The 18,947-nt window shown below is 36.5% G+C and overlaps 2 long non-coding RNA genes across 2 annotated transcripts; both read right to left on the minus strand.

Annotated features, from left to right (window-relative positions):
- Positions 1-7,089: 7,089 nt before the first annotated feature.
- On the minus strand, positions 7,090-9,590 carry LOC141652268 (uncharacterized). Its single transcript, XR_012547088.1, has 3 exons — positions 9,427-9,590; positions 9,219-9,326; positions 7,090-7,307 (listed from the first exon to the last, which is right to left on the minus strand). It is a non-coding gene; the product is annotated as an uncharacterized LOC141652268 (long non-coding RNA).
- Positions 9,591-13,252: 3,662 nt separating this feature from the next.
- On the minus strand, positions 13,253-15,751 carry LOC141652269 (uncharacterized). Its single transcript, XR_012547089.1, has 3 exons — positions 15,590-15,751; positions 15,382-15,489; positions 13,253-13,470 (listed from the first exon to the last, which is right to left on the minus strand). It is a non-coding gene; the product is annotated as an uncharacterized LOC141652269 (long non-coding RNA).
- Positions 15,752-18,947: the final 3,196 nt, after the last annotated feature.

Below are 18,947 nucleotides of genomic sequence, written 5' to 3' on the forward strand. Positions count from 1 at the left end.
CTTTTCCTGAAAACTGGACAATTGTTAAGGCAATGCCTCCACAACCTATTATGCAAACTAATTTGCTAGATGTTAAGCAACTCCAGAAGGAACGGTTACTCTAAATTTTGGTGACAATCATTTTAGACCAAGAAGTAGTACTTCTAAGTTAACAAGATCTATTTCTAATAGAACTTTTATTTCAGCCTTAGACCATGATCTAGATATTCCTAGCCCATCGAGATACTCAACTTCTCAAATAAGAGATGAAGACATTATTGAAACTGATGAAGATGTTTTAAGACTTCATTCAGATAAAATTTTAAAAAGACAACCCAAAAAGGATATAGAGACTATGTCTCAAATGAGTTTTAATTTTAATGATTAATACATCTTTATTGGATTTCACCTCTGGTTCAGAAGCCAGAAAGATTATTAGTAGTGAATTCAATTCTCCTATATGGGAAAAATTTAGAAATTGATTTTTTGACAATTTTGATGATAGTCAACAAAAAATTCTTCAAGATGAATTTTATGATTTTTGTATTTTAAAAAGGGAAATTATACATTTTAGTCCTTGGTATTGTGCTACATATCTATCTAATTATTTATCTGTTCTTGAGAGAAATTTCAAACTTTTAAATGGTGATGATTTAAAAGGAGTTTATCCTCCTTTCCAATCTTTTAAGCTTGATGGATGCTGTTATATGGCTCTTTCAAAAATCATTGATAACGATGTAGCCGTAATTACTACAAATCATATTAATGGTTTGATTAAATAATTATGCTAATCTATATTTAAAAATTCTTGGTGATCATATTGCTGATTTACAGAAAAAGACTTACAAAGTCATAGTTTAATCAATAATTTGGTTCAAGATAGAATGGACAAGTTTAAAACTACATCTTCTAGAATTCCTAATATTCAGGATCCACCTGAAATAAAGAATTTTAAATTCAAGTCTGATCAAGAAACAGCATTAACTGAAAAGTTAATTAGTACTTTGGCTGATAAGGTGGCCAGTCTTAGTATCAAGAACCTAGATGATGAATTAAATCCAGAAAATGATGACAGTGTTAATGTTATCAAAAAGAATAAATGGTTTGATAAGTCGATTAATAGACTATATTATAATACTAGACCATCACCAATGGATCTCCTTCATGAAGAGCAAGAATATCACATTAATAATAGTTATAGTGGAACCCATATTTATGAATGGAATATAGATTGTTATTATGAAAAGCAAATTCATAATCATGTTCATAGGATGCTTATGTATTCAACTATTTGTAAAAATGCTAATAATGTTGACGTTACTGTTGCTAAAATGATAGTAGCAGGTTTTACTGGCCAACTAAAGGGTTGATGGGATAATTACTTATCTGAAGATGAAAGACAGGCTATGTATAACAATGTTAAAATTGGAAATGGTGTTACTTCGCATCAGGCTGTTTATACTTTGCTCATAAATATTGTTGACCATTTTACCGCTCAATATGCTAATAATCAAGAATCAACTAGGACACTTTTACAGAATCAAAGGTGTAAAAGTTTAACTGATTTCAGATGGTATAAAGACACATTTCTTAGTAGAGTTATGATACTGCCAGAGACTAATAACTCTCATTGGAAAGCCAAATTTATTGATGGTTTACCCCCATTTGTTTGATGAGAGAGTTAGGAAGACCCTTAGAGGTAATGAGGCTTCTATTTATTATGAACATTATAATTATGGACAACTAATAAAAGTTTTTACTCACGAAGGGTTAAACCTTTGTAATGAGATTAAGCTTAATCAACAGCTAAAGCACCAAGATCTAGTTGAGAAACACCAATTGGGTGAATTTTGTGAACAATTTGGTATGGATATGCCTTCTTCCTCTAAGAAAAAGAAGAAAAATAATATTGATCATAATTTCCATAGATATAAGAAAAGGAAGTATTACAAAAAGAAATTAGAAGATAAATCTCAAAGGAAATTTCAGAGACAACATTATAAAAAGAATTATAGAAAGAAGGGCTATATTCCTTCCAAACAAATAAGATGTTTTAAGTGCAATAAAAAGGGTCACATGGCAAATGATTGCTGGACTCAGAAGCAGATCAATAATTTGGAGATTGATGATGATCTTAAAGATAAACTGTCAAAATTATTTTTAGACGATAATGAACTTAATAGTGAAACTGAAGGTAGTTCAAATAGTTTTAGTAATGATAATATCAAAATCATTGATAATGATTCTGATACTTCTGAATCTTCCAGTTCAGAATGTACACCTTGTGGTATGAGAAAACTAATGTAAAAAACTAGTCGTTTTTAAGGGTTAGAACAGTACGTTGGACTGTTCGGTTTATGTTGTAAAATACGTAGCGGAATATTAAACTGTTTATTTGAATTTTATATGTTTTTGAACGAAAATTAAAAAGGATATGACGTGATCATTCTCTCCTTCCTCGCAAGGAACTTGATTGCAACATACGACTGGTTTTTGTGACTCTCACCTCGCAAGGATCAACTCACACTCTAATCTCTCCCTCGCTGGAAAGAAATAAGACACTCAAAGCTCGCAAGCAATAAGCAACAAGAAAACTTGTATTAATTCTCAAACTCAATGTGTTTGTAAAAACGGAATACAAAAGCGCCCTATTTATACTAAATAGACCGACCATAAACTCCCTAAGCTTCCCTAAACCACACGCCTAAACTGATAAGGAAATCGACCCTTAGGATGGCAAATTGCCTTATTACAATTTTGATAAGATTAAGAAAGAAACAATAAGGAAATAACAATACTACCTTAAATTTATTAGCTAAATAAAATAAGGAAACTAAGATTAGGAAACTAAGATGATCATATAATCACCACCAACTATTACACGGTTTTGGAAACCGTTTGCAACAGCTCCAATTCATTGCGCTCCAAGTAACTTGACGACCAAGTAATAGTAGCGTGTTGACAGCCTTGGAAACCGTGTTGCCAACTCCTAATCATTACTCTTCCATGTTATCATTTCACTAAACTAGAGCTCATTTTAATCCTTCAAAATATTTGGGACACATTTCGACTTCATTTTCAATATACTCCAATGCTCCCGCATCAAAAACCTTGTACTAGTCCAATTAAGGATGATTTTTATAATTTGGTATCTCAATTCTAAGAAAATTATATTAATACCCTTGATAATGATCAATGGATAAATTTGTTGAAAACAATTCAAGACCCTGAAACACGGTCTAAGATTATTGAAAATATTCCTAGCACTTCTCAAAGTACTAATAAGTACAATAATGATAATATCATTACTGATAGAAATCCTTATACCATGAAAGAAGTTTATAAGCTTCTTCAGAGTAAGAAGAAAGACTCTAATCCTACTACTACTTCTTTACATGATATTTTAAAAGAAATAGGTATTTTGAAGTCTGAGATAAAAGATTTAAAATTTCAAGATAAACGTAATGACAAAAGAATTTCTAATTTAGAAACTCTGGTTATTTTCCAAGAAGAAATTTTTAAAAATAATAATTGTAGATACCTCATTTCTACACCTTCCGCCAACCACCCAGTGATGATTGAGCCGCATGTATGGTACACGGAACGATTTATGACTGTCCGTAAGTTTATCGTCAAGTGATAGCTCAAACACTTGTGTCTACCCCTTGGTCGTCATCTACGCACCGATACGGTCGTTTTGACAGTAATTAGAGTTCATTTGGAGTCGGGGTAAAAAACCGCTTCATTTTCTAAGAAACCGTTTAAAATGCCGAGTCGGAATGTTCTAGAATATTCCGGATATTTATTCCATAATTTAATTTTATAACTTTTGGTAAAATATCATCCATAAATCATATTTTACGGAATAAGGAAGTATAGATCTACCACAATTCCATAATAGAAACGCGGAAATCTTTCTTCCGCAGGAGGAAACCTCTGGGGAAATGACGCAGCAGGTGATGCGCCTCTTGGAAGGACGGGAGCAGCTGCTGCGCCTCTTCTCCAGCCCTCTTTTGCTGTTTACGGAATATTTTCCGTGATTTCTTTCCAAAGTTTGGGTCATTCCATAACTCTTCACATTGTTTAGTATAAATAGAGACCCCCGGTCTCCATATTTTTCACGCAAGTGTCCGCCCTTCTCTTCTCTCTTTGCATTCTAGACCGTGCTCTAAGCTTTCGACGCCTACGTGTTTGATCAATCGACCACGTAAGCTCAGATCATTCTGAGTCCCAGTCACGTTGCATGACCGACCGATTTCACCACTATACATCAATCAATCAATTAATCTAAAATCCTGCAACGAGGGCACTTTCTACATACATTCGAGTCGAGCAATCACTAAACGTTAACTTAGTTAATCTCGTTTCGTCAAATATGTAAGTCTGAGGGTGTAAATCCCATCTTTTTATTATATTTTATTTTTGTATCAATTAATATAAGATTCACGTCAAAAATACATTTAAAACCGATTTTAAAAACGTTTATTACAAACTGTTTTTACGAAACAGCAGTTACCAGATGTCGAGGAGAAACGCAGCAGCAGCGGCGCCTCTTCGAAGAATCGCAGCACCTGCTGCGCCTCTTCCAGAGGCTGCCGCTGCTCCTGCCCTTCTTCTTCTTCCTTGGGTTTCTGTGGTTTTGTTCTTTTGTCCTATTTTTCTTATTTTCTTTCATTCCATTGTACATAGACCATGTTTTAATATTCTCCTTTCAATTATAACGCTTTATTCTCGACTTAAATCCCTTATAACTCGATATTTGCGGGTTTTCATCATAAATTCAAACTCGGATTTTAAAGACTCGATTTATCCATATCAAGTTTCTGGAATTCATCATGTGTACATGTCTTCTTTGTTTAATTCCAGATTGTTTTGTTCTTTCCAAGTTCGTTCCTTTTGTGTTTTCCTTCATCGTAAATAAATCTAATTCGTATTTAATTCGTTTCTAGCCCGATTTAATTCATTTTAATCCGTGTTTATCGCTTTTGTGATGGTTCCAGAAGTAATTAAACTGCTAAATCACTTTCACTAAAACACACCAACGAACATTAACTACCCGCGGTTCTGACTTCACAGTCAGAGCTCAACTCAAGAACAGACACAGGAATAGCTACGCCTCTTCTAAGGGATGCAGCAGATGCTGCGCCTGTTCTGAGATGATCTCTGTCCCTGAACTTCCGTTCTCGCTTTGACGTAGCCTTTAATTACATAATTAATTAACTAATAATCGTAATATCACCCTCAATCTGTCCTATTTTGTCACCTTAATTTCTAACCTTTTTTTTCTTTTCTTCAAATTTCCGTTTCGAGTGTACTTTTGACGTAAATCAATTAAATCATTGTAATTCATTGTAATTTCAATTATCATTATTTATTTATCGTTATTTGTTTATTGTATTTATTTATTGTATGGTTTATTTACTTGTTTTCACATGTAACAAATTCTTAAATCCCAATTCGACATAATTGATTATTAAATTATTTGTTCACCGACATAGTCTAATCTAACATGCTAGGATTAATCTATTGTTTGTTGCATTGCATGCATATGATCGACAACGCATCAAATATGAATAATTTCCCTAATCATTAGTAGAGGCCGCTATCGAGGCGGGCGGGATTAGGTGTTCAGTAAAAGGACTTCCTAATACGTACCCTCACCCCTTACTCCAGATCTCTGTGAACATCCGTGTTCAATTGCATCCACGAGAGTCATTCTAGACATAGAATGCTAAGGGTAACGAGTTCTTAGTGTTCATGTCACTGCTTTGTGTCTTGACATAACACGATGTATTCGAACGATTCCAATTTCCCATAAAAATTGGTGGCGACTCCACAAATGCACGCTTATTCGAACGCTTCCGCGCGCGGTGTGGCCCATGTCCACAATAATTTAGTTAATAATGATGATAATCATATTATTAATTTTGGAGATGATCAATTACATAAAACCCCTGATAAATCTAATAAGTTTTTTCTAACTTTAGAGATTATCACAGGCCATAAATGGTATGTAAAAATTTTACTTCGGATTGATAATCAATATTTTAAAGAATTCACTGCTTTAATTGACACTGGAGCAAACTTAAATGTCATACAGGAAGGGTTAATTCCTACCAAATATTTTGAAAAAACCACTCACACTTTATCTCAAGCAGGTGGAGATAAACATGATATTCAGTTTAAACTTCCAAAAGCATATGTTTGTGTCAATGACACTTGTATTCCTTTAAGTTTTTTACTTGTTAAAAATAAACTTTCGATTCAATCATACTTGGAACACCTTTCATCAATAAAATTTATCCTTTTCAAAGTGTTGATAAAAATAGGTTAATTGCAACTTATAAGGATAAAACTATTACATTCAATTTTATAATGAAACCTTTTGTTAAGACTATACATGAAATATATGATCAAATATCTTTAAAAGAAAAGCAATTATGCTTTTTAAAACATGAGGTTAATATTTTGACTATAGATGAAAAACTTAATAATCCTATGTTAAAAGCAAAAATTTCTGAAATTAAAAACCAATTTTCTTTAGCTGTTTGCAATGATCATCCAAATGCTTTTTGGAGTCGGAAAAAACATATAGTTGACCTCCTTTATGATGAAAATTTTAAAGAAGAAATTATTCCTACCAAGGCAAGACCTTGTCAAATGAATTCAGAATATTTGTCTTTTTATAAAAAAGAAATAAATTCTCTTATAGAGAAAAAACTTATAGGACCATCCAAATCACCATGGTCTTGTACAGCTTTTTATGTAAATAAAAATGCCGAGAAGGAACGAGGAGTTCCTAGATTAGTTATTAATTATAAACCTTTAAACAAAGTTTTAAAATGGATTAGGTATCCTATACCTAACAAAAAAGGTCCCCTATAGGTTTAAACAGTTCAAATTTAACACTTTTTGGTAAATTCCTAATCACTAGTAAATTACGTACTTAGGTGTACTGTGACACCCTTAAATCTAGCCTTAATTAAATACGTAAATTCTACAGAAAAACTGGTAGGATATGTTTGTAAATGGTTCAACTAGTCCAAAAACCTGCAATTTCAAAAAAATTTCTAACTAAACCATTCACAACCAATTCCAACTCAAGAAGAGTGTCAAAAACCCTGCAACAACTGATAAACTAATTTACATACATAACTTAAGACGCGGAAATATAGTGATACAAACCCAAAATAGAAAAGGGAGACATATGTCCCTTCAAATTATATACAAATCAAAGTGTAAAGGGTTTACTAATAGAATAGCCAAAACTAGGTCCAAGGTTCCTTGCTCACTAGCTCGTCTGTGACCCCCAACAAAGCATCAACAACCTGTCAATCGCATTTTATACAAACACGAAAGCCACAATTCAGTGGGGAGTAACTTCGAGTCCTCCCAGCCACGAATCGTCAAAATTAATGTACATGTAGTAAAACATGTAAACAAGATGATAAAGAATTCAATTATCAATTATTCTAACATATGAGCCCTAAACTGACCAACTAAACTAACATGTGAAACATTTAACAAATTGTAATCCAAACTCTATCAACTATAGCCGGCTTGCATCTCACCTTCTATGATTCATAGAATCATCAAACAAGAAAGGGCAATATATCAAAGACAGGCATAAGTTCTTAGTACGGTCAATAGTCACTTTGTAACTCGAGTCTATACCACGAGGTAGGGAAGGTAATCGAACCGGTATCTTGGCTCAGCGGTTACTATTAAGAAAACATGGCCAAGAGACAACACAACCCTAGCCTAAAATCTGCGCAGACCTAGACATGCGGATACACACCACCGCACCCAAGACCCACAACCTTTTTTTTAAAACAAAGGGAAGTGAGTACCCTAAGGACACCACCGAAGGGTTGGCTAGTACTTAAGCTGACCCCATACTATCAAAATAAGTACCTGAGGTCATGCCCCAACTTGGATATAAATCCACTAGTCAGTAACACAAAGGCTATCAAGCAGTGAACATATACTCGTCAGAGACTATAAAGACCTATCTATGATGAAGGCCGAAATACTCACCTAGGACCTAGTCGACTAGTCCCAGCCTTGAATACTTTAGCCCACATCACACACGACTCACCACACAAGTCAATTAAGACACCCACTTAACCATAAGAGGGCAAAAAGTCCCACTTACCAACATGAATTCTAACATTCTATCATGTAAAAGGCTATATAATATTGTCTATTCAGCAGATAAACCAACAGTTCCTCAATAAGTATTCAATACTAATTTCCAATCCTAGCAATTATAACAATATTTAAGGCTTTAGGGGAAACTAGGGCCATTACAACAAAATAAGAAGCTATTAAATTCAATAAGCTATACATGTGAACTAAAGCTTGATAAATGGCCTAAAACAAGAAAAAGGCCGATTATCTAAATCATTCAACCGAATTTTTACCGCAACCCCACCTGCGACAGTACGAGTCAAATTGCGGTGACCAATCACTCAATTAATCGACATCGCATCAGTCAAAGGGACTAAGGCTCGGTTTTTCAAGACAATCAACAAAACATTACAATTATCGCTAAAAAAATTCATGTTGAGCCTATGAATTACAATTTCATTTTGTAAACTATCCTAACATGTGATAACTATTAATATAAGCACAATTTTACCATTAACATATTTTTTTTTATTACTAAAATGATTCAATTCAAATTACTACCCATTTGTTACTTATACTAATCATAACATTAATCAACCTAAAATGATGAACAAAGCTTGGAAAACCGCGAAACAAGCAACGGACCGACCCGGGCCAAGCACGGGCCTGCCGCGGCCCGTCACGGGCCTGTTTCACTGCTGTGAACAGTACCGCGGGTCTGTGAACAGTAACTTTTCTATAATTTTTTCGGTAAAACGACGCCAAATACTCATACGGACTCCGAATTGAGTGATTCAAGTGGCTAAACCACCTAATTTTTCGACGCCGTTCAATCTGTCATATTTTCGGAAATATTGGAAAATGTCTCGGTCCGGTACTGACACGTTCCAGCCAACCCGCGGATTTGTCCCCTCAAATAATTACTCATCCAAATTTGTTCTAAACAATAATATACAAATGGTTAACTTAAACTAACAAAAGACAAGCATTAAACATGCATGCAACCCATTTTATACATGTGAAAATTTACTACTCAACCAAAAATCACAAAAACATACAAAAAGCAAAGATTGTGACGATAATTCGTCGAGTAACTCGAAATATGTTACCTTAAGCTAGAAAAAGGCAAAATAACCCTTGAGAAAACCCTAAAAACAGTAGCTACCCATCATCCTCCACTACATAAGAGTCCCCCACATCATCCTCATAATCTTCACCTATTAAAAACAACAAAAACACAACAAAAGTCACCAAAACCGAAATTATACCCAAAAATCGTCTTAAAACAACTTCAAGAAAACTGAAATTAAATTATACCAAGTTGTAGATCTCGGCGAGGGGATTCCGGAAAAGTAAATTTCGTGAAAATCCGATAAGAAATGAAGAAATTAGGGCGATTTTTAGCTTGAAGGTATAAAAATGGTGTTTTTGGGAATGTTAGGTGATGAAGATCAAAGAAAACCAGAAAATGAAGGGGAAGGGGGCTGGTGTGCGTGAAAGGGAGAAAGGAAATGAGGAGTGCGGGTTTGAGTCGGGATTTTTTTTCGAGTCGGTTTTAACTCGTTTCGATAATAATTAAAACCGTAAGTCAAATGCAAATTCCGACAAGACCAAAGTTTTTAAACACGAGATTACAAGAAAATTGAATATTCATACGACCCATTTCCAAATTCGTTTACCCAACGTTCAAAAGAATTGTCATTTTCCCCCCGATACGCCCTTATTTCGAAATAAAAAGTTTTACACGGTTTAAACTATTTTTAAACATTTTGAAACTATCAAAATAAATACTTTTCTTCAAAATATAATAAAATTATATTTCTTTGAATTATTTTTACTTTAAATACTTAAATATCAAATTTTATTTGATTAATAAATTACTTCCGAAATTTATTAACGGTCCTAAATTACGGGGCGTTACAATCACTCCTCCTTTTAAAAAGTTTCGTCCTCGAAACTTAGAAGGAGAAATTATAGTTATCAGAAAATATAGGTATCTTTTCAATGAAACGGTGATACTCTTGTTGATCGGACAAGAACATCCATATTCGTATCAAGATATAAAAATATTTCTACACCAATAAATGAGAAAACCCATTATTGGGACGTCACCAACAACGAGATTCAACATTCACTAATATTAAAACCATTAAAAATCATAAAAGTATTTTCAATATCTTTGGTTTAAAGTTCTATAGTAAGAATAATATCTTACTAAATTATAAATAAATAAGGCTTAGTAACTCGGAAAAAGAGTAAGAAAAGGAATCATTACACAAAACGAGAAATAGCTTAGATATCCAATCGAACACTAGGGTTGAAAGAGAGTGAGAAATCATGTTCAAATGTTATAGAAAAAAGTCAATTTGTAAATTTACTCCAAGTAAATGAACCAAAAGTTTACTCAAACTATATAGAATTTATGCAAGACGGAAAACAACTCGGGAACGAGAAGTGCAAGTCACGATAGGGAACTCACACCCAACAGGCAAGAAGGAATTGAACTTTTAAAGGTGGAATTTTTGGATGAAGTCAATAAAGATGTCAACGAACAAGACGCTTTACTCAAGAGGTCAAATAAGTTCCATAAAGGCGAGCACAACGGAACAAGCCAGAATGGCAAGAATGACAATTGTCGGAGATCGGAATTAGGAAGATCGGTACATCGAGAAAGGTTCACTCAATTATCCAACCACAGAGTCATCCTACTAGGTCCTCCGAACATCAACAGGCAACAACCAGAGGCCACACAATCCAAAGAGCCATCTGAACCACTCCTCGACAAGTCTACTCATAAGTTAATCCTTGAGACAATCCTATCCTCTACAATTATAACTTAACAGTTTCCCAATCAAAATGTTTCCACCAGTATCCTCCCTCAAACAAACTCAAAATCCAAAGTCGAAACTAGTAACAATATTATACCCTTACCAAGATTCAATATTCTCAAACGCATTCATGCTTGAAACCAACCCACAAGCAACAAGTTGCACTATCCAATCCATAATTAGCACTAACTATAAGATAAATGGGTTCATCTCACAAATCATCTGATCAGTTTACTCAAGGTTCACTATCCTACTTCCCAACAATATTCCAATTCCAATAGAAAGATTCCTCAAAGGATTAAATATAAGGTCCAAATTTACAATAACAATCCACAGACTTAACTATCAATCCCCAAATCCGTAAAGTAAGGATCAAATGACAAACGACAATCCCCGAACGACGATGCCCAAAACAAATCCAAAATAACCATAGAAATACTCCACCCAGGTAAACTAATCCCATTAGTCTCATCATCAAATTGAAACTAAAGTGGGTCTTATACCACCAAAACACACGAACCTTAACTCGCAAGGAGACTACAACATTGCCATCATAAGAATTCCACCAAAATCTAGCTTTCATATCACATGGTCAAATAGAGACACAAACTCCTACACTAATTCCCGACAAAAATCAAAATACAAAAATCCTCAAATCACATCCCACTAACTCTGTAAACATGGTCAACAAGGTACCAACTATACTAAGTAGATAAGGAGTTATAACGGAATAGAGATAAAATATTTTTGAAGGATGCATGAGCATGACAAGTTAGGAAACTAAGGAGTCGGACCGTAAAAATAACGGTTGACAGAAATAAGAGGTACTCGAGTTAAGAAGATATTTCGGGCAAGAAGAAGATACGTATACCTCGGCATAAAAACAGGGTTCAACAAATGCTAAAGAGAAGGAGAGGAGAACAGCAGCGGCATAATGAAAGGGTTACCGCTTAACCAAACACACCTCAAAGCTTATGATTGCTATGATAAAGTTACATCACTAAGGTGCTCAACAAAGACTCAAAAGTATACCATAACATAGGATTAACAAGGACTCACAAAGGTAGGTTTTCCTCAACTCAATTGGTTCCAAGAGCCAAAATCAATTCACCACACAAATTCATTTGTTACCATCCAAATCCCAAGGTATCTCCTTTACAATTCTCGTCATCGAACTTCACTTGCTATGTCATCCCCAAGTACCATGGCTTGTTTACTCCATCATCTCACCACTTAATACTTCTAGTCTCCGATACCATAAATTAGAATCGCATCTTTGAACTCACGAACTACATCAAACAACTTTCCACCAAAATTCCCAAATTCAGATATGATTAATAAGGTCAACAAGGGCTACTCTATACTAGATTTGGTCAACTAAAAAGGTTTAACAAACTAACTATTTCCAAAGTATGATACCAATCCATTAAGCAACGTCCATGTCCTAATGTATTCCTTTCATGGCCTACCAAGTTTGGGGCTAACTATCATTCCTTTAATTCTCCATAAGAAACATCGAGACTCTCAAATGAAGTCGCTTAGGTTCATTTCAACTTATGTGCTAAGGTAGTACCCACGCTCAATCACCTATAACAAACAAGCTCTCAAAAGACATAAATCCTGAGGTATTTCTCAACTCCCTAAACTCTCACATTAAGCACAACTAACAAGATTAACCAAAGGATCCCAAGTTATATTCTCCTATACAACTCAAACCTTAAACAATCAATTTCTCAACTCGTTCACGCCCTCCAATGATACATTCTCTCAAAACCGGGTTCTCTTGAACAAGGGAACTATCCTGCGGAATAAAAGGAAGGTGTCCACATGGACTTTATTATAAGAAGAAAACGAACCTAAGATGAATCGGGAGAAAGAATTGAAAGGTAGTTACCAAGGCGAGAGAAGAGGAATTTGAAAGACGAATAAACAACGAGATTGGAAGACTAAGGTAAGATTGCATTATCTACATCTATTGGAGAGCCATCTTTCAAAGAAGAAAATTAATTAGTACCTAACAATTAGCAATCACAAACAGACTACCACATAAAATCCTAATTCTACCCATCCTACCCTTCTCTCAAGTTTATTATTTAAAGGTCAAGTGCTTTTAAATGGGGTGCACAAACGTGCGTCGGGAGCAACAAGCTCTGATACCAACTGTGACACCCTTAAATCTAGCCTTAATTAAATACGTAAATTCTACAGAAAAACTGGTAGGATATGTTTGTAAATGGTTCAACTAGTCCAAAAACCTGCAATTTCAAAAAAATTTCTAACTAAACCATTCACAACCAATTCCAACTCAAGAAGAGTGTCAAAAACCCTGCAACAACTGATAAACTAATTTACATACATAACTTAAGACGCGGAAATATAGTGATACAAACCCAAAATAGAAAAGGGAGACATATGTCCCTTCAAATTATATACAAATCAAAGTGTAAAGGGTTTACTAATAGAATAGCCAAAACTAGGTCCAAGGTTCCTTGCTCACTAGCTCGTCTGTGACCCCCAACAAAGCATCAACAACCTGTCAATCGCATTTTATACAAACACGAAAGCCACAATTCAGTGGGGAGTAACTTCGAGTCCTCCCAGCCACGAATCGTCAAAATTAATGTACATGTAGTAAAACATGTAAACAAGATGATAAAGAATTCAATTATCAATTATTCTAACATATGAGCCCTAAACTGACCAACTAAACTAACATGTGAAACATTTAACAAATTGTAATCCAAACTCTATCAACCATAGCCGGCTTGCATCTCACCTTCTATGATTCATAGAATCATCAAACAAGAAAGGGCAATATATCAAAGACAGGCATAAGTTCTTAGTACGGTCAATAGTCACTTTGTAACTCGAGTCTATACCACGAGGTAGGGAAGGTAATCGAACCGGTATCTTGGCTCGGCGGTTACTATTAAGAAAACATGGCCAAGAGACAACACAACCCTAGCCTAAAATCTTGAGACCTCGACATGCGGATACACACCACCGCACCCAAGACCCACAACCTTTTTTTTTTAAAACAAAGTGAAGTGAGTACCCTAAGGACACCACCGAAGGGTTGGCTAGTACTTGCCGACCCCATACTATCAAAATAAGTACCGAGGTCATGCCCCAACTTGGATATAAATCCACTAGTCAGTAACACAAAGGCTATCAAGCAGTGAACATATACTCGTCAGAGACTATAAAGACCTATCTATGATGAAGGCCGAAATACTCACCTAGGACCTAGTCCCAGCTAGTCCCAGCTTGAATACTTTAGCCCACACCACACACGACTCACCACACAAGTCAATTAAGACACCCACTTAACCATAAGAGGGCAAAAAGTCCCACTTACCAACATGAATTCTAACATTCTATCATGTAAAAGGCTATATAATATTGTCTATTCAAAGAGATAAACCAACAGTTCCTCAATAAGTATTCAATACTAATTTCCAATCCTAGCAATTATAACAATATTTAAGGCTTTAGGGGAAACTAGGGCCATTACAACAAAATAAGAAGCTATTAAATTCAATAAGCTATACATGTGAACTAAAGCTTGATAAATGGCCTAAAACAAGAAAAAGGCCGATTATCTAAATCATTCAACCAAATTTTTACCCGCAACCCCACCCTGCGGACAGTGCGGGTCAAATTGCTGGTGACCAATCACTCAATTAACTGACATCGCATCAGTCAAAGGGACTAAGGCTCAGTTTTCGGCACAATCAACAAAACATTACAATTATCGCTATAAAATTCATTTTGAGCCTATGAATTACAATTTCATTTTGTAAACTATCCTAACATGTGATAACTATTAATATAAGCACAATTTTACCATTAACATATTTTTTTTATTACTAGAATGATTCAATTCAAATTACTACCCATTTGTTACTTATACTAATCATAACATTAATCAACCTAAAATGATGAACAAAGCTTGGAAAACCGCGAAACAAGCAACGGACCGACCCGGGCCAAGCACGGGCCTGCCGCGGCCCGTCACGGGCCTGTTTCACTGCTGTGAACAGTACCGCGGGTCTATGAACAGTAACTTTTCTATAATTTTTTCGGTAAAACGACGCCAAATACTCATACGGACTCCGAATTGAGTGATTCAAGTGGCTAAACCACCTAATTCTTCGACGCCGTTCAATCTGTCATATTTTCGGAAACATTGGAAAATGTCTCGGTCCGGTACTGACACGTTCCAGCCAACCCGCGGATTTGTCCCCTCAAATAATTACTCATCCAAATTTGTTCTAAACAATAATATACAAATGGTTAACTTAAACTAACAAAAGACAAGCATTAAACATGCATGCAACCCATTTTATACATGTGAAAATTTACTACTCAACCAAAAATCACAAAAACATACAAAAAGCAATGATTGTGACGATAATTCGTCGAGTAACTCGAAATATGTTACCTTAAGCTAGAAAAAGGCAAAATAACCCTTGAGAAAACCCTAAAAACAGTAGCTACCCATCATCCTCCACTACATAAGAGTCCCCCACATCATCCTCATAATCTTCACCTATTAAAAACAACAAAAACACAACAAAAGTCACCAAAACCGAAATTATACCCAAAAATCGTCTTAAAACAACTTCAAGAAAACTGAAATTAAATTATACCAAGTTGTAGATCTCGGCGAGGGGATTCCGGAAAAGTAAATTTCGTGAAAATCCGATAAGAAATGAAGAAATTAGGGCGATTTTTAGCTTGAAGGTATAAAAATGGTGTTTTTGGGAATGTTAGGTGATGAAGATCAAAGAAAACCAGAAAATGAAGGGGAAGGGGGCTGGTGTGCGTGAAAGGGAGAAAGGAAATGAGGAGTGCGGGTTTGAGTCGGGATTTTTTTCAGTCGGTTTTTAACTCGTTTCGATAATAATTAAAACCGTAAGTCAAATGCAAATTCCGACAAGACCAAAGTTTTTAAACACGAGATTACAAGAAAATTGAATATTCATACGACCCATTTCCAAATTCGTTTACCCAACGTTCAAAAGAATTGTCATTTTCCCCTCGATACGCCCTTATTTCGAAATAAAAAGTTTTACACGGTTTAAACTATTTTTAAACATTTCGAAACTATCAAAATAAATAATTTTCTTCAAAATATAATAAAATTATATTTCTTTGAATTATTTTTACTTTAAATACTTAAATATCAAATTTTATTTGATTAATAAATTACTTCCGAAATTTATTAACGGTCCTAAATTACGGGGCGTTACATGTACCACCTATTCTTGTATTACTTTGGTAAGTCTGTAAAGGTCTTGTTTTAAGTCTGTAAAGGTCCGACTTTATTATTATTATTATTATTATTATTATTATTATTATTATTATTATTACTGTTACTATTACTGTTACTATTACTGTTACTACTATTACTGTTACTACTATTACTGTTACTATTATTACTGTTATTATTATTATTATTATTATTATTATTATTATTATTATTATTATTATTATTATTATTATTATTATTATTATTATTATTATTATTATTATTTATAAAAGGATGCGCGCAACTATCATTAAAAGAAAAATAAAAGTTTACATGAAATTGGTGGGGAGCCGAGAGACAATCTGGGCTCCCACACCCTTAACAACAGCAAAGCTAAGTCTAGTAAAAATGTAAGCGGCCACCCGAAACCCCGCATCCTGAGATACCGAGAATTTCTGGATCCGCTTGAGCAAGGCAACAACAACCGAACCCAGCTCCCCAAGTGAAGAGAAAGAGAAGGGAAGGAAACCATAACCAGCTGCCGCGCACAAATCCCCGTACTTAGCACACTTACGCAAGCAGGACACGGCCTAGATACCGTGAATAACGGAACACCCAGACGATACCCAAGCACACTACGGTAAGTCCTCCCGTTCATAGTCTGACCCAACCCCGAGATAGGAACCGCACACAACCAATCAGAGGATTGAGAACCCTGCTGAGACTGCCACAAAGCAAGCTGGCGTGGTGTCAAAGAGAAAACAGACTCTAAGGCAGCAGTAACCGTCGCGAAATATATGTCTGCCAATTTCTTCATAAGTTTGGGGGCAGCAATTTCACTAGGGTTACCTAAGATATCAGAACCTGTAGTCACAGAAAACACCCGTGCGGCATCGTCAAAAGCAGGGCCATCAGCTACAATACCAGAAGGTCCGAGGAGCTTAGCCTGCAAATCAGCAGACTGCAAACGGGACGCAATAAAAGCATAGTGTAAAACATCTCCCGCCGCATAGACACCAAGACCACCAAGATGGAAAGGGAATGTAGCAAGGCGCCACTGCCAATCCCCAAAACCCGGGCCAGACGAGGTGACAATACGTTCCAAGCTGGAACGAAGAGCAGCATCGAAAGGAAGATGGACCGACCCAAAAACAGTAGGGGAGCAAGTACGAAGAGAGAAATAGAGCTTAGAAATACTAGTACAAGCTCTAAGTAGAAGACACTCACATTGCGGGTCCTCAATCCTCGCAACCAAGTCCATTAGCTCAATGGTCTTAGTCACTCTCTTCGCCACAATCTCACTGCCAAAGCCAGGACAAGTACTGACAGGTCCACATAAAACTGTAACTCCACACCAGGGCCGAGCAATAGAAGTGGGGAAAACCCCGGGAAGTCGACTCCGAAGATCCTCAACAGGCCAAAAGACCTCCGTCTTGGAGACATTAAGATGCAGTCCAAAACGAGGGCCATCAGCTATAATCAAATCCAAAACCCTTCCCACCTCCAAAGCGTTCCCAACGATGGTGCCATCATCCAAGTACCACGCCTGCAAAGTAAGGTCAAAAGAATCCCGGATTTTGCACACCAAGGGATGCAAAACCAAAGCGAAAAGCAAAGGACCCAAGGGATCACCCTGCTGAACACCCTGACAAGACCACAAGCAATTCTCCCCATAAAAAAGGCGGGCAGGGCTGGAGTAATAGAACTCCACCCAACGGGAAAGAACCGAGCAACGACGGTGGACTTCCTGAAGCATGGTCGTACGATTATCAAGGTTGAAAGCATTCTGGAAATCAACCAGCAACATAGAAAGTCCCACCTCAGCACCCCGAGCCTCAATGAGCCGATTCAAGGCATGTAAGATAGCCTCTCCTCCACCGAACACACCCACCCCAAACTGAAGACCAGCAAAGTAAGAAGACAAAGAAGGACCAACCAGAAAATCACCAACCTTAGAGACAAGCCGTCTCCAGACAGTGCCAACAGCAATAGGACGAACACCACCACCCGGTTTAACAAGCGGTGTGAGAGGGGCGCTGGCAATGTACTCACCCAAAGCTAGAGAACACCGGCCCTCAAGAAAAAGATTAACCACCCTAGTAATAGAAGTGATCAAATCATCAGAGATAGCCACATCAGCGCCACTCAAACAGTCCATAAGGTGTTGGTCACGAAAATCATCCCTCCCACAAGAAGTACCGCGTGGGAAACTACGAATCATATCTAAAACCATTGTCGAAGAGGCAGCCAGAGGATGATGATCCCCAGACAAAGGAGGCAATGAAGGAGGCGGGGCTACATGATGCTTCTCACGCAAGGCCACAAGAGTGGCATCGGAGTAGGAGGCGACCCCAGAGGAACAAAGCACCCGAACAGCAGCAGTATAGTGACCATCACAAATATTCCGCCGACATTACCGGAGGTTAAGCTCACTCAAATCAAGATCCTCCTCCACATTAAACAAAGAAGGACCCTCATCAAAACACTAATGCAACAAGCTGCAACCCCCCCCCCCCCCCCCAGGTACCCCCCAAGCAAGGATAGCCCTGGCAATACTCTCCTCCTGACGCTGGCACCGAATAGCAGTCCTACACTCAAGATTACTCCGAGGAGCGAAAGTCTTAAGCAGACAAAGTGGTAAAACAAGCAAATTAATCCAGCGGGAGAGATCACTAGGGGAACCAGCCACATCATCCAGGGCTCCTTTCAAAGCCCGAGCAAACCCAAGACGACACTTAGGAGGAATAGATTTCACG

The sequence above is a fragment of the Silene latifolia genome, chromosome 4 (assembly GCF_048544455.1).
Source record: "Silene latifolia isolate original U9 population chromosome 4, ASM4854445v1, whole genome shotgun sequence".
NCBI lineage: Eukaryota > Viridiplantae > Streptophyta > Magnoliopsida > Caryophyllales > Caryophyllaceae > Silene > Silene latifolia.